The sequence below is a fragment of the Chrysemys picta genome, chromosome 3 (assembly GCF_011386835.1).
Source record: "Chrysemys picta bellii isolate R12L10 chromosome 3, ASM1138683v2, whole genome shotgun sequence".
In the NCBI taxonomy this organism is placed as follows: Eukaryota; Metazoa; Chordata; order Testudines; family Emydidae; genus Chrysemys; species Chrysemys picta.
This window is the reverse complement of record NC_088793.1, coordinates 164,707,250-164,717,859: the sequence shown is the minus strand read 5'-3', so window position 1 is coordinate 164,717,859 and position 10,610 is coordinate 164,707,250. Positions and strand designations below refer to the sequence as shown.

General features: G+C 44.7%; 1 protein-coding gene across 1 annotated transcript in view; it reads right to left on the bottom strand.

Annotated features, from left to right (window-relative positions):
- Positions 1–4,230: 4,230 nt before the first annotated feature.
- RPS6KC1 (ribosomal protein S6 kinase C1) overlaps positions 4,231–10,610 on the bottom strand; it is a 197,417-nt gene continuing 191,037 nt past the window's right edge. The window contains exon 17 of the transcript XR_010599874.1: positions 4,231–4,352. The gene's annotated coding sequence lies outside the window, so the exon portion shown is untranslated. The remainder of the gene's footprint in view (positions 4,353–10,610) is intronic.

The window sequence follows — 10,610 nt, the reverse complement described above, 5'->3', positions numbered from 1 at the left end:
ACCTATTCTAAGGTGACCAGACAGCAAATGTGAAAAATTGAGACGGGCTGGGTGGTAATAGGAACCTATATAAGAAAAAGACCCAAAAATCGGGACTGTCCCTACAAAATCGGGACATTTGGTCACCCTAACCTATTCTGTGTTTCAGCTGTGCTACTAGGTATGAATGGTTAACCAGGAACATCAGAGGGAGGTTATATTTGCACATTGTAAATAATGAGACAGACCTTAAAAACGTAATATGTCTTTTTACAGCTACTGTACGAGCCACAAACTCAAATGAAAACAACTCATGAAAATAGAGTGGAAAATACGTTATTATATTAATGCTTCTGTCACAGTTCAGGACAACTGCACCTGTATTTCCCCTCTGTGATCCACTAATGGCAGCCATCCTTAGGCTTCCGGGTCCCCAGCCATCACCTCTGGTGGGCAGAGACACACATCTCTCCCCCTCCTAACTGGGGTATTTCCAGGCTGCACAGTACCCTTCCTCCATTGTGAATTCCCCTGTAAGTCAGATTGCCTCAGAAAAGCCTGATTTGCCTTCCTTCCTCAGAGGCTATAAACAGCATAATTGTCCACCATTAAGTTACCACACAGCTCATTCTAAGCAAGCACACGTATTCTTAAGGCAAAAGCATTATAGAGAAAACATTAAAAACAATCAGAGAACCTAGATGCATGCGAATAAGCTCACTAGACATCATCCCACCTTCGACAAGGGCTCTGGCAGGTGAACAGCCTTTCAAACCCCACCAAGAGGTTTTTCTGTGGTCCCAAGTTCATAACTGCCATGGCTCAGAACAAACAATCCTATGGCTCTGAGAGTCACTCCCTTTATACAGTTTGGACCTCTTGTCCTCATGTAACAGGCAATCAGCCCACAAAGTCACCTCCTCAGGGCAACGCTTCAGAAGGCTAAGTTCTTGCATATCCAGAGGAGTTAAATTTGCATACACCTAGCCTTAGAGATTTCTTGGGAAACCAACTTAACTTTAAAAGTTCATATTGTTTCAAATAGTCCTTTGAAGCTCATAACACTTCCCAGGGTTTACATTAGTCAGTTCTTCTCCCTAAAGATGTTACATACAACCCCGCAATCATACACAAACATTTGCATTTTTAATAGAACAAACGTCTAAGAAACTTAAACCTAATTCAGTAAAGTTTGCCCAGGATACTGCAGGAAATTGCCATTCTGTCACAGCTTCCGTTAAGTCCCAGTCAAAAATAACCACATCTTAATATATGTCCAGAGTGCATGGAATCTGATTTAAGAAATTAGGATGCTTACAAATCCAAAAATGCATTTAAAAATGTCTCAACCTAATCTCCGGAATTGATCTGGTATCTAGAATCCAGGCCTGATGCATGGATGTCACCAAATGAACCAATATATAAATGCGAAGAATGTAAGTATAAACTCATAGCTATGAGTCAGAAGATCAAAGTTTGTTTCATATTAAAATAAAGCAGAAATCAGACAGCACAACTGATTGTTTGTGAAAATGCTGCATGGATTTTTAGTACAAAGAGTTCCATGCTAGTAATGGATGCATGTAAATATGTACATATGTAGAATAGGCATTAAAGGTGCTGTGTAAATACATATCATGCAATGTAAACAACTATACTGAAAAACCACAGTGCATATAACAAAGCTTGCATTTGGCTAAGTTATCCTTAGTTGGGCAGTTCACAATCAGGGCCGGCTCCAGGCACCAGCAAAACAAGCAGGTGCTTGGGGCGGCACATTTCTAGGGGTGGCATTCTGGCGCCAGCCATCATAGGCGCCGACTCCGGGGTATGGGGAAAAAGTGCCCCCGCCGCCCCAGCTCGCCACCCCAGCTCGCCTCCGCTCCACCTCCATCTGCTCCCCTGAGTGTGCTGCTGCCACCGCTCTGCTTCTCCTCCTCCCTTCCAGGCTTGCTGCGCGCGAAACAGCTGTTTCGCGCAGCAAGGCTGGGAGGGAGGAGAAGCCGAGCGGCGAGGCACTCGGGGGAGATGGCGGAGGTGAGCTGGAGCAGGGAGTGGTTCCTCTACCCCCCCCCGTTACTTCCTGCGCCCCCCCACCCTAGCTCACCTCCGCTCCTCCTGCTCCCCTGAACGCACCACCGCTCCGCTTCTCCCCCCTCCCTCCCAGGCTTGCCGCATGCAAAACCGCTATTTCGTGCAGCAAGGCTGGGAGGGAGGGAGGAGAAGCCAAGTGGCGGGCACTCGAGGGAGGCGGGGGTGGTGGAGCAGAGGTGAGCTGGAGCGGGAAGCGGTTCCTCTACCCCCCCGTTACTTCCTGCGCCCCCCCACCCTAGCTCACCTCCGCTCCGCCTGCTTCCCTGAATGTGCCGCTGCTCCGCTTCTACCCCTGAGAGGAAGGGGGGAGAAGCGGAGTGGCGGCACACCCGGGGGAGCAGGGGGAGTGGAGATGAGCTAGGGCGGGAGGTTGCGGGGGGCCCGCAGGAAGCAATGGGGGGGGGAATGTGGCACGCCCGGGGGAATAGGCGGGGCTGGGGATTTGGGGAAGGGGTTTGGAAAGGGTGGAGTTGGGGCGGGGCCGGGGGTATGGGGGCATGAAAAAAAAAGGGGGGGGTATGGGGGCATGAAAAAAAAGGGGGGGGGCGGCCAAAAATGTTTTTGCTTGGGGTGGCAAAAATCCTAGAGCCGGCCCTGTTCACAATTTACTCTAATTAGAGAATGCCCCACTCTCACCCAGCACCCACTCTCACCTAGGAACCCAGGGACGAGAGCAAAATGAAATAAAGGGGGCGTCTCAAATATGTTGAGAGAAGGAAGGAGCCTGACCTCAAACTGTGGAGCCAATGCTCCCAAACTCTGCAAGTAATTTAGTCCTAGACATTGATTCAAACACTTTGCAGCTTGGGCCATAGGCACTGAGTTTCTAATTTGTTGGAGGTGTTCCCCCCTGGCTCTGTCCAGGCCCTGTCCCTACTCCACCCCTTCCCCGAAGGCCCCACCCCTACCCTGCCTCTTACCCACCTCTTCCCACCCCCACCCCTTCCCTGCCCAGTTCGCCCACTCCCCAGAGCGCTCCAGCCTTGCTCCTCTCCTCTCCCCCCCAGAGCCTCCTGACGCTGCGAAACAGGTGATTCGCGGTAGGCACTGGGAGGGAGGGGAAGGTGCTGATTGGCAGGGCCCACCAACAGGCAGGAGGTGCTCGGGAGGGGGAGGTTCTGGTAGGGAGGCTGCCGGTGGTTGCTCTGCATCCACCATTTTTTTCCCCGTAGGTGCTCCAGCCCTGGAGCACCCATGGAGTCGGCACCTATGGCTTGGGCCTGTTTCCAGGTCAGAGATTCAGTGTGGATATGCCTCTGTAAGACTGGCAGCTTCTCCCAACCTCTTTGGTCTAGACAGTAAGCTGGGTATCTCAGGTGAAAAAGTTGTCTCATGAGACTTCCACAGCTCCCTGTCTGTTGATGAGTCTGAAATACTGCACTGGGCTCTCTCACTGTAGTTCAGTATTTCCACTTCCGGTTCAAGCGAAAACTAGGAAGTGCCGAGGTGTTTGAAAATTAGGATTATTATAGTAACTAGAGATGGAAAGAAGTTAACTGAGTCCATCCCCTGCAAGGGCAGCACATAGCCCTCTCAGTACAAGACACAGCAGACAAAAAACTGTTACAATGCTCAATTGAAGCCAAAGGGGAGAGAATGAGCCTAAGCCTCTACTGTCTGATATGTGTGGTCCATTCTGAGGGTGTGACAGACCCAGGAGCACATGGAGGGAATTTATCCTGAGCTCGACCAAGAGCAGGGGCTGAAGTTGTGACTGGCCCTGTGCAAGTTGCACACAAAGAAGTAAGGCTTCTTGCAATGCAACTACATAACTGCCAGTCACATTCTTGCCCAATCATAATTACCCTTATTATTAACAATGTTAATATGTTGCCCTTCTATATCATCTTCCATCACAGGTTCTCAGGAGAGCTTTACAAACATTGATGAATGAATTAAGCATCACTTATATCACTGCAGCATGACTAAGGATTATCACAGTTTTACGGGTGGGACTCAGAGGCACAAGGTGGCTAAGTGACTTGCCCCAGGTTACACAAGAAGTCTGTGGCAGAGCCAGGAACAAACCTCAGATTTCCCGAGTCTCCGTTTTGTGCCTCAACCACAGGATGATCCCTTAAACTCCACTTCCCCTCTCCCCACATAGTCCCCTAGTATATCTATCGCTAATATAAATAAATGAAGATGTTTTCATACCTCCATATTTCCACCTGCCAGGCTGTCTCTCTTCCAGGTGTGTCTCATTTCTCTTCTCACTCTTTGTATGTCAGAGATCCATCCACCACAGTGCTAAACACTTACAGAGCAACAACAAAATCCTACAAAACAATAGAGCAGAGGTTACATGGCCAAGAAGACTGATATTTTCATCCATTTCTCAGCAAATCATAAAAGCTGTTCTTGACAAGCCCTTCTTTGTAATACCAGTAATCAGGAGGACACAGTACATACTATTGGCCATGGCCCCTCGCTGAAAATACCCTGCAATCTTACACGACAACAAAAGCTCCCACTAGGGCCAATGGATGGCAGAGTAAAAACAGAAACCAAAGGCTTCAAATTGCACAAATTACAAAGGTAGAAGAACTGAAAGCAGCATGCCACTAAAAGCCATCTGCCATCTTGGCCCGCCCATGTGTCCCTTCTCCCAGCAGTGTTTTATATTAGTAATGATGTCTCTGTATTATGTATGACAGTGTCTCTGCTGCTTTGAGCAAGCAATAATACAGCTCCTTCAGTCTGGTGCATGGCATATGCACACTTAGCTTGGGAAGCGAAAGCTTCTAGTTCGCACATTGAGGCAACTCTCTCTTTCTGTACATAGTACAACTGCAAGCCAACATTCCTTTGTTTATTTTACATTATCCAAATCAAATATAAATTAGATATTAGACAGAGGAAAGGGCCATGCACATTAATGCCATAGTCTGATTATGCAGGCTCCTGGGACCTAACAAATGTTTTGTTTTCACTTTTTTAATTATGTCATTACTAATTTTAATAAGTGAATGGTTTTCTACCTATAGAAGAGGCTATGGTTCATAAGGCTTCTCCAAGCGAGTTCTGAGAAAGGTTTTAAAGTAGGAGAATGCTAACGAAGGGAGTTCCAGCCACAGGGGCAGTATGAAAGAAGGAAAAGAGGTGGAGGTGAGAGGACACTAGTTCGCCTCCCGGCTAACAGCACAGGCTGAGAAAAGAAGGCAGGGGAGAGTCAAAGGAGACCAGAGCAGAGATGAAAGAGGGAGCTAGGTGGTGGAAGTTCTTGATGGTGAGAACAAAGCACATGAATAGGATTAGGATGAGAATAAAGAGACAGTGACAGGATGTTAAGAGGGGCTGGTTCGGGTGAGACACATGTTTTTGCAGCAGAGTTTGGTAAGGACTGGAGGGGAAAGAGATGGGTTTGGGGAAAGTTGGTGGAGGAGAACATTTGTAAATTGTACAAGTATGTAACCCACACCTGCAGTTTGCCAGATTCTGGAACTTCGGACTGAGCCTCTAGGGGGTTCTACCCTCTGAGCGACCTACAACAATAATGGCAACCAGAGCCATCTGTCACCATTTCCCAGCATGCTTGGAGTCAGGAGCAAGGCAGAATGGACACAAAAACCCTGCTGAAACCAATAGGGAGGCTACTGCATGGGGTGACCTGGACCTACTCAGCCCCTCAGTGGCACGGGACAGCCTGACTCAGAGACTTGTTTTAATTTCAGTTTTGAGCTTTGCATTTGGGACTTGGAGGGAGCTGAGAAAGAAGCAGAACAGCTCAGGAAGTCTCTGCTTAACTCCAACTCCCCACAAAGGCAGCCCGAATTGCTGTGGGATCTAGTGCATGGGTCAGGCACGTCTAGTCCTGCAGAGACTAACATCCAGAATGGCAGAGATCCAACCTGATACCAGCTACTGAGAGCCAGCCAAGACCTCTGCAGGACTCCAGACCAGGCAGACAGGAGAGCACTCTGCCCCACCCAGAGGCAAAGACACTGTAAAAGAACCTCCTTTTTTCCCCCTTTGTTTAAGCCAGCAAAGGTTCACAGCACTGCAGCACTCGTCTCCAGATTCATCCTCAGCATACCATCTGCCTCGGAAGGTGCTAAGGAGAGAGCTGGTGGTTGGGAAGAGTTATGAGTGTTGGGGGATGGGAAATTTGTTGCTGTGTTAGTACTTATTAGTTAACCCTAGGCTTTCCTTCCCCAGGTCCTGCTCCCAATAAAGTCCCCTTTGTATTATATTGTTGTCTTTGGATGTGTACTTTCTTTGCTGGGGGTTGTGTTGAGGTACTTTATTGTTTCTTGTTTTGTACTGGGTTTTATACACCTTGCCAGCAGTGGCAGCATAATTCATTTTCCCAAGGGATAGCACCCCAGGCACAGTGGAAAGTCACCATGGCTGGAGACAGCAGCTGTCATTAGAATGAACCCAGGACCCACCCATGTGAGGAGAGGGAAGAAGCCATTCCAAGTTGCAAGCACCAGGGAGGAATCCTGAGTCTCACCTCAGGGGTGGGGCTACAAGTAAATGTATGTATTGCAGAGCATTCACAAAATACTCTACAACTTCCACTTACAATGGATCCCACTTTGATACAGCATGGCTACAAAATCATTATAGCTGGGGTATAATGGATGTCCCCACATTCCACAGTGCTTGGGGTTCCAAGAGTCGATAGGGGCTACAGTCTATAGGGACTTATTTAGTAGGTGATCACATACATCTTTGGTTATTTGACACCTGAAGATGCTATGCTCCATAGAGTGCACTTCCCCTGCCTTTAAAGCAATTGCTCCATCAGCAGTTACAGGCAAGTCACTTAGCCTCCCTACACTTTGTAATATGGACACATCTACCTACCTTATCTACACATGATGTTTGTTAGGCTTAATTCACTCATGTTTGTCACGTGCTTTGAGCTCTTTAGAAGAAAGGTGCAATTAAAAAAAAAGTGCAGAGAGTTGACATTTATTGATTGCCACAATCTGATATTTCTTCAAACTCCAACTCAAGAGGGACTGGATAGTTCAGGAAGTTGGCATCATCATTATCACAATGGCTACATCATGGCACAGAGATGCCCTGTTCATAAGGGTGCAGGAAGCTCAGGAGTTGTTATATATAAAGGATGGGCAGCACAGGGCAACGTGCTTATGCAAGATCAACTGCTCGGCTAAAGATAGGTTTTCAAATCCAGCAGTTGTCTCATGTCTCGGTTTTCGGCTGCCCATCAAAATAAACAAAAAGAAAAAAAAAGCCTTTTGTTGCTCTCATTCACTGCTGTACCAGGGTGCAAATGAGTCTCCTGCACTGAATTACAATTGGAGCATTTCCTCCATGAGTGTGTTCTTACCTTTCCTGCCTTTGTGGAAAGTATAATTTTGTGTTTCTTTATCAGAGGCTGAACGGAGCCACAAAAATCCCTTTTAGTCAAAGTGATTTCATCGCTTTTTCTTCCAAGGTTGCCCAGTTGAAGAGCTAACATCACAATGCTTCTCCTTCACCTGAGGTCAAGCATTAATAATGCTAGACAAAGATAGCAAGTCAGTGCAACCCTAAATATGTTTCCCTCCCATCAACGATTAATAGTCCACCTGCAGAGATTACCTGAAACTCAATTAAAAATTAATGGAAAACTTAAAAAATCCTGCCCCTTAGCACTGTCCTGAATACATTCTGCTGGACAAAGGTGGACTTTGCCAGAGAAACTAGGGGTTACTTTTCCAGGGTCTGGGGTTGTTGAGATCCAGACTTTTAGTATGGGCCCATCTCAGGTGGGATCACACACACATAGACCAGAGAGACAAATTTCCTAATGATTACAGGACTAGAAACCAGAAGTTCAAGTTCTCGGTCTGTCATCAACACCATCTCACGCAAGTCACATTATTTCATTGTCTTAGTTTTCCCATCTGTATAATGAGGACAATAATACTTCCCTGTTGTTTAAATAGGTATCAAATTACAATTTATGGGCATCACTATGCAGTGATTATTATGGAAATACTATAGTGTAAATGATCGATAGATTAGCCTGATGGGTTAGGATGGGTTTGATTTGTTGATGCTTGTGCCAAGACAGAGAATGGTCAGGGTGAACTAAAGGTTTCTAGGCGCTTGAGTTAGTTCAAACTGAGATCGGTGCTTGTGCAGTTAATAAAATTAGTGTGCCTTCTCTTGCCAACCAACCTGATTCATGAGTGCTTATTAAACATTATACGGTCTGAAAAGTTATATTGCACCAAACTGGGATCCATCATTTTCTCCACATCCACTGGATTTGCAGGAAAAGTTCACAGAAAAATGGTGGTAGCATAATCTCCAATTTGAAAGCTTTCTCATCAATGACAAAACAATATTCTCAGTTTTAGATGCAGCCATGCATTTTGGCAAGTTAAGCTAAATGTGTCCGACTATAAGGCTATTAATACACCATTTGGATGGTATACATTTAAATATGTGACATTTAGTATTGCTTCTCACAGGGTACTTCAAAAAGTGATTGTACAGTGTGGGGGGATTACAAGGTTGTGACATTATCATGGCTGTGATTTTAATGTGGGATAGGGCCTTGTAGAAACAATCAAAAAATTAGGTGTCCTCCTGCTTTCTGCAAAAACTTATCTACCGCTGATATTAAATGGTCAAAGATTGGTCTAACAGAAGTTAATTGTATTGGACATACATTGAGCAAAAATGTCTTAACTGTTGATCAAGGTAAAATAAATGAAATAGTTGAAAGGTAAAGTGGATCTACAGGAATTAATGGGATGATAACTATCTGACAAAATTCATTACACTCTATTTCCTTTTAGTAAATTATTAGAAAATGATGTTGCCTGGCATTGGGAACAGACATAAATAGGTATTTAAGCAGTTTAAAAACTCTAATCACCAAGCTTCAAAATACTATGAGTTAACTAAGCCTGTTATCTTGTCAGAAGATGCATCTTCAAAAGGATTAGGTGCAATCCATATGCAAGAAGAGCTGCATTTTCATCAAGATCCCTAAACAAAACAGAAAGATCAAGGAGGAGATGTTGGCACTTGTGTACAGTTGACTTATGCCCAACAACATTTGTTTGAGAGAGGAAAGATACATGCAAAAGCTGATCAGATATTACTTGAAAGTTTGCTTAAACACACTTTGCTTTCATCACCACACAGAATCCATCACGTGATGCTAAATCGGCAAAAAGTGTGAACTGTAAATTTGGTAAGGAACTGTACATGTACCCTTAGCAATACAGTAAACAGATAAATCTTACCTGAAAATGATGCTGATGAATATGAAATTCATGCAGTGGTGCAGAATTCTTATTATTTCAAAATTAGCAGAATTCCAAACCAAAACACAGAGCGTCCAGCTATATATAAACTGTCATTTGTTTTACAAGGAAGGCCTAAAGAAATAGCAGAGGTAGGCTTCAAAATAAGACCATATTAGCCACATAAAGGAGAAATTAGTGAGAACAACCATCATGCTAAATGAAGGAAGACCAGTTGTTCTATAATTTCTGAGAAAAGAAATGCTCACTAAAGTACAGAGCACTCATCTACGTAATGAAAAATGTAAGCAAAGGGCAAGAAACTATGTTCTAGCCTGGGGTGAGTGCTTAGATAACAAAGTAGCTCATTGTGATACATGTAATTGCTTCCAAAGAGCACAGGCAAAATGCAAGGTCACGAAGTCCTAGACAATTCATGGAAAAGGCTAGTAGGAGATTTAGTTGAAATATGTTAAAGAATTTACAGTAATTATTACTCATTTCATGGATGTTCCAAAACTAACACGTCAAGTATAATGGCGATTATCCACATCAGGTTATTCTACATAGATTCTTACACCATACTCAGCACTTCTAGTAGTTCATTGAGCAATGTGATTAAACGTCTGTCACATGCTTGTACACTTACCCTCTCCCATCATGAAAACCAGGGAATACTAGAGATTCTGATTTATGAAAATAGGCCACAATTCTCAAGGGCAGAATTTCAGGAATTCATTAAAACCTACTAGTCTGAGCATGTCACCTCCAAACCAAAATACACACAGAGTAACCAGGTGACAGAGGCATTCAGACAGTTCAATGTCTCCTAAAAGTTACTGTGAAAGAAAAGAAAATACTGGGCTTGAGCCCTCTTTTCGTTTATTTGTGAAAGGGCTCTCCTGCCACAGGCACACAAACACACACACACACACACACTTCAGAGGGAAAAAAGGGGGGGCTTGGGGAAGTTTCTTCTTGTCTTTTATGTTAGAAATTCAGATCCTGTCTGGAATGGAAGACTCTGACTCTTGAAGTGCTACTCAAACAACAACATCATAAGAGTCAGGAGAGGGAGCTGAGCAATGGAGAGGGAAGGAATATTTTAGTCAGGCTGCCTAAAAATACAGTTTTATTGGGGTTTTATTAACCACAATGACTAATTAGCATGTTGAAAAAAAGGACATTTTTGTTAACCCTATTCTTCAATTGAAGAATTGGCAATATACGCGCCCTTGAGACTCCCAACAAATACTCCAGCAAAGCCAGGGAAGAGCAGGGTTGACAGCCTTGATATTTATGAAGGCAAAAAACAAG